The sequence below is a fragment of the Eptesicus fuscus genome, chromosome 1 (genome assembly GCF_027574615.1).
Source record: "Eptesicus fuscus isolate TK198812 chromosome 1, DD_ASM_mEF_20220401, whole genome shotgun sequence".
Taxonomy (NCBI): Eukaryota; Metazoa; Chordata; class Mammalia; order Chiroptera; family Vespertilionidae; genus Eptesicus; species Eptesicus fuscus.
The window spans coordinates 130,038,755-130,045,280 of NC_072473.1; the positions used below are offsets into that span (position 1 = coordinate 130,038,755).

The 6,526-nt window shown below is 43.1% G+C and overlaps 1 pseudogene; it reads right to left on the reverse strand.

Annotated features, from left to right (window-relative positions):
* Positions 1 to 3,699: 3,699 nt before the first annotated feature.
* LOC129149701 (60S ribosomal protein L36a-like) lies at positions 3,700 to 4,495 on the reverse strand (annotated as a pseudogene).
* Positions 4,496 to 6,526: the final 2,031 nt, after the last annotated feature.

A 6,526-nucleotide genomic window follows, 5' to 3' on the forward strand; every position in this document is an offset into this window, starting at 1 on the left:
AACCTGGGACCCTTCAGTCCGCAGGCTGATGCTCTATCCACTGAGCCAAGCCGGCCAGAGCACCACCAACCTTTCATTGACCAACCCTATACCCTGCAAAACCACCTTCCAACAGCCCCTGTCACTATCCCATATACTCCCAAGTACTCAACGTGATCCTCTAACTGCACTTCACACTACTTTCCACCAGCCTCTCCGCGTCCAAACTCCACTCCACTGATCCAAACTCCACCCCCAAAGCACTTCCCAATAGTCCCCAAGTACCTCCAAATAAATGCCAATTTTCTCTCTGGAGTTACCCAATCAGACCCCCCAAATCATACATCAGTGACCCAAATATATTAAAAAGCACTCTCCAATGATCTTTCCTCAATTGAGGTATATTTTACATACATAAAAATTGCCCACTTTAAGCATGCAATTCAGTTATTATAGTAAATTTACTCAAGTGTGCAAAAATCACCACAATCCACTTTTAGAGCATTTTTATTATTCCAATGAGATATCTCATGCTTGGGAGCATTTGAGACCCTGATTCTCAACAATGTTGTCAGTTTGGCTCAAATAAACTCATAAAAATTATCTAAAAAAAAATCTCTCTGGGGCAGGTTGGAGGGGATGGGAGAAGAAGGGGGACATGTGTAATACTTTCAACAATAAAGAATTATTTTTAAAAATAAAAAATAATCTCACACCCTAGCCGGTTTGGCTCAATAGAGTGTCAGCCTGCAGACTGAAGGGTCCTGGGCACATGCCCAGGTTGCAGGCTTGATCCCCAGTAGGGGGCGTGCAGGAAGCAGACAATCCATGATTCTCTCTCATCATTCATGTTTCTATCTCTCTCTCTCTCTCCCCCCTCTTCCTTCCTCTCGGAAATCAATAAAGATATTTTTTAAAATATCTCTCATGCCTGAATACAGTTAATCTCCATTCCCATTCTCATTCCCAGTCCCAGGGAACCTCTAATCTACTTTCTATCTCTATAGATTTGATTTTTATAAACATTTCATCTAAATGCAATATGTAGATTTTGGGTGTTTGACTTCTTTCACTTAGCATAATGTTTTTGAGGTTCATGTTGTAGCATTATCAGTGGTTTGTTCCTTTTATTGCTGAATATATTTCATACAATAATCTTTAATGGCTCCCCAAACCACCTACTAATAGCTCCCCAACTACAACTCATGATAGCCCTCTGATATCCAGGTCCCCAAATAGCATCTGAGACGGTACCCACCAGCCCTCAACTATATCCCCAAACCACACTACTGACCCTCAAACTTCATCACTAAACTATCCTCACAAAGCCTCATATTCACCCCAAATCTCCTTCCAATAGATAGTCCCCACTCTACCATCAAACTGCTCTGTAACTCCCCAAAGCATATCCCCAAAGTGCCCTTTCAATAATACCCAACTCTAACCCCAAACTACTCTCCAACGATTATAAACTTCGTCCCTAAAATTCTCCTTCCAAGAGCCCCCAAATCCACTTCTAAATATCCCTTAACTACCTTCCCTTGGCCCCAAACAATACCCCCAAACCACTCTTTAATGATCACTATACCCAATCTTGTCTTAAATTACATGCAGCTACACCCACAAAACATCTTTGAATTTTTCCCAATCATACACCCTAACCACCTTCCAAGAACTCTCAAACTACAACCTAAACCAGCAATTTTCAACCCTTTTCATCTCATGGCACACATAAACTAAGCATTTGCCCTAGCAGGTTTGGCTCAGTGGGTAGAGCGTTGGCCTGCAGACTGAAGGGTCCCCAGATTCGATTCTGGTCAAAGGCACATGCTCCGGTTTCGGGCTCAATCCCCAGGGTGGGGCGTATAGGAGGCAGTTGATCAATGGCTCTCTCTCATCATTGATGTTTCTCTCTCTCTCTCCCTCTCCCTTGCTCTCTGAAATCAATAAAATATATTAAAAATAAATAAATACACTAATTATTAAAATTTTGTGGTACACCAAAAAAATATTATACTTTTTGGTGATCTGACAAAAAAAATAGATATAATTTTGATTCATTCACACCGGATGGCTACTGTTGTGTTGGCTGTTGTCATTTTTTTGTTTGACAAGCTAAGGGAAAAGAGATTAGTGCTCCTGACTAAATAGTCAGTTATTGGATGTTTTTTTTAAAATATTTGTATTGATTTCAGAGAGGAAGGGAGAGGAAGAGAGAGATAGAAACATCAATGAAGAGAGAGAATTATTGATTGGCTGCCTCCTGCATGCCCCCTATTGGGGATTGAGCCCCTAACCCGGGCATGTGCCCTTGACCAAACCTGGGTCCTTTCAGTCCACAGGCCAATGCTCTATCCACTGAGCCAAACCGGCCAGGGCGGTATTGCATGTTTTAAAAATCCTTTCACACACCAGTGTGCTGTGGCAGGCAGATTGAAAATCACTGCTCTAAACTTTCCTGTAATACCCCAATACTATTTGAAAACATCCCCCATTTATCTTCCCAATCTCCCAACTATTCCTCCAGACCATCCTCCAGTGACCTACCACCCCCACCTCAATCTTGCCTTTGATGGCTCCAACTGAACCCAAACATTTTCCAATGGCCCCTAATTATACTCTTAAACTGCCCTCAATAAACCCCAAGCATACCCCTAAGTCCCTCCAACAACACCAAATTTACCCTCAAGCCATTTGTGGCTGCTATAACAAATTACCACAAACTTGATGGCTTAAGACATAAGAAATTTATTCTCTCACAGTTCTGGGGGACAGAAGATCAGAATCAAGGTGCCAGCGCATGCTCCCTCCAGAGGCTCTAGGAGAGAATCTGTTGCCCCTTCCTCTCTTGGTGGCTGTCAGCATTTCTTGGCTTGTGTCTGCATCACTACAGTCTCTGCCTTGTTTTTTTCTTTCTGTCAAATCTGCCTCTGCCTCCCTCTTTTTTTGTTTTTTATTTTTTAATATATTTTTAATTGATTTTAGAGAGGAAGGTAGAGGGAGAGATAGAAACATCAATGATGAGAGGGAATCATTGATTGGCTGTCTCCTGCACGCCCCCTACTGGAGATCGAGCCTGCAACCCAGGCAGGTGCCCTTAGCCAGAATCTAACCTGGGACCCCTCAGTCCGTAGGCGGATGCTCTATCCATTGAGCCAAACCAGTTAGGGTCCTCTTTTTTTTTTTTTTTTAATCCTCACCTGAGGATATGTTTTATTGATTTTGGGAGAGAGAGAGAAACATTGATGTGAGCAAGAAACATCCATCCATCAGTTGCCTCCTAAACTCACCCCAACTGGGGATCAAACCTCTAATTGACTGGGAATTGAATCCACCACCTTCTGGTGTATGGGAAGATGCTCCAAACAACTGAGCCACACTGGCCAGGGTCACCAGCAGCACCATTAACGTTCATATTTCTACCAACACTCTGCTTATGATGCTATATATATTCTCCAAGGCAATATATGCTTTTCTACTGTGCGCCTCCCCTTCTGAGCCGTCACCAGGAGTGCTTTTAATATTCGTATTTCTACTAACAGTCTGTTCAAGGCAATTTAGGCTTTTTCTTTTTCTTTTTCTATTTTCTCCTTCTTCTAGGCTTTTTTCTTTGCTTTTTTGGTTAATCCTCACTGGAGGATACTTTTTTTTCCCATTGATTTTTTTTTTAAGTGAACATATCAAGATTTTATTGTCATATTATAAAACAAAACATGAAGCTTAGAACTGGATCACTTGACCCTTACTCCTCTTCTCTCCTTCCATCCTTCCAGTTCAAAATGCTTGCATCTCTTAACAGCCAGCATTCTCTTATATCGGCAGTTGGGCTCAACGCATTCAAGCCTCAGCACAACCTTCTTTGTCGTTTTAGCCTTTTTTTTTTTTTCTTTTTTTTTTTTTTTGGAAAATCGGCTTAGGCCTAAACCGGTTTGGCTCAGTGGATAGAGTGTCGGCCTTCGGACTGGGGGGTCCCGGGTTCAATTCCGGTCACAGGCACGTCCCCAGTGGGGTGTGTGCAGGAGGCAGCTGATCGATGTTTCTCTCTCATCGATGTTTCTAGCTCTCTCTCTCTCTTCCTTCCTCTCTGTAAGAAATCAATAAAAAAATTTTTATTTTTTTAATATATATATTTTATTGATTTTAGAGAGGAAGGGAGAGGGAGAGAGATAGAAACATCAATGATGAGAGAGAATCATTGATTGGCTGCCTCTTGCACACCCCCTACTGGGGATTGAGCCCACAACCCAGGCATGTGCCCTTGGCCGGAATCGAACCTGGGACCCTTCAGTCCGCAGGCTGACGCTCTATCCATTGAGCCAAACCAGCTAGGGCTATTTTTTTAAAAAAAGAAACTTGGCTTAGTCTGCCCACAGTAGCCACTCTGCTTCCTATCAAAACACCGCTTTCCCTGCGCACACAGAGAATCCTTGGCCTTCTTGTACTGTGTTACTTTGTGGGGTTGATGCTTGCCACACTTCTCACAGAAAGTTCAGCGGGTTTTACGAACGTTCACCATGTTTGCGAGCGCTATCAGCAGGGGGGGAAAGCTCCCATTGATTTTTTAGAGAGAGGGAAAGACAGAGAGAAACATCGATGTGAGAGAAACACATCGATTGATTGCCTCCTTCGCGCACCCGGACCAGGGTCTGGGCCAGGAAGGAGCCTGCTGCCAAGGTACGTGCCCTGGACCCTATTCAAACCCGGGACCCTTTGGTCCGAAGGCCTATGCTCTATCCACTGAATTAAACAGGCTAGGGCTAGGCTTTTTCTTTTGTTGTTGTTGTTTTGTGTTTTTGTTGTTGTTAATCCTCACTGGAGTATGTTTTTCCATTGATTTTTAGAGGGAGTGGAAGGGAGGGAGAGAGACACATTGATTGGGTGCCTCCCACATGCACCTTGACTGGAATCGAACCCAAGAGCCATCAGTCCGAGAGTCAATGCTTTATCCACTGAGCAAAACTGACTGGGGCTAGTCTAGGCTTTTTCTATCATGTGCCTCAAAATTCTTCCAGCTTCTACCCACTATCCATTTCCAAAGCCATTTCAATGTTTTTAGGTATTTGTTACAACATGTTATAAACTGAATTATGTCCCCCCCAAATCCATATGTTGAAGCTTTAACCCCCAATATGACTATATTATGAAATAGCACCTGTAAGGAGGTGATTACAGTTAAATGAGGTCATAAGGGTGGGGCCCTAATGCAATAGAACTGGTGTCCTTATAAGAAAAGGAAGAGACAGCAGGAGTGCATGTGCCCAAAGGAAAGGCCATGTGAGGACACAGCAAGGGCAGCCATCTTCAAGTCAGGAAGACAACCCTCATCAGAAACCAACCCAGATGGCACGCTGAACTATGACAAAATACATTTATGTTGTTTAATTCACCCAGTATGTAGTATTTTGTTATGACAGCCCAATCAGGCTAAGACACAGCAGCATCTCACACCTAGGTACCAAAATCTATATTAATTTCCTGTGGTTGCTGTAACTAATTGCTACAAATTTAGTGGCTTAAAATATAAGAAATCTGCCCTAGCCGGTTTGGCTCAATAGATTAAGCGTCAGCCTTCGGACTGAAGGGTCCCAGGTTCGAATCTGATCAAGGGCACATGCCCAGGTTGCGGGCTCGATCCCCAGTAGGAGGCATGCAAGAGGCAGCCTATCAATGATTCTCTCTCATCATTGATGTTTCATCTCTCCCTCTCCCTTCCTCTCTGAAATCAATAAAAATATATATTTTTAAAAAGAAATCTGTTCTTTCCCAGTTCTGGAAGCGAGAAATCCCAAATCAGTTTCATTGGGTCAAAATGAAGGTATCCGCAGGGGCATACTCTCCCTAGAACAGTGATGGGCAACCTTTTGAGCTCGGTGTGTCAAACTTCGCCAAAAAAACCGAGCATAACTCGGGTAGTGTGTCCCTTTGAGGAAAAAACATTATTTCGTGATATTTATAGTTTAAATAACATAAATGTTTCATCCTCGGCATGCGGCCACCTCAGCGGCCGTGTGTCATCAGAAATGGCACTGACACGCGTGTCAGAGGTTCGCCATCACTGCCCTAGAAAATTGAGGGGGAGAATCTGTTTGTTGCCTCTTTCAGCCTCTGGTGGCTGCTGGCATTTCTTGGCCTGTGGCATCACTACAATCTCTGCCTTCAAGGTCGCATTGCCTTCTCCCTTTCTGCCTGTCATATTTGCCTCTGCTTTCCTCTTATAAAGAAACTTGTGATTACAATTAGATTCCATTCAGATAATCCAGGATAATATCCCCATCTCAAAACCCTTAATTTAATCACACCTGCAATCCATATAAAGTAACATTCACAGGTTCCAGAGACTTGGACATGGGCATTTTAAAAAAGAATTTTCTTGTATTATTATTTTTTAAAATATTTTTATTGATTTTTTTTACAGAGAGGAAGGGAGAGGGATAGAGAGTTAGAAACATCGATGAGAGAGAAACATCGATCAGATGCCTCCTGCACACACCCCACTGGGGATGTGCCCTCAACCACGGTACATGCCCTTGACCGGAATCGAACCTGG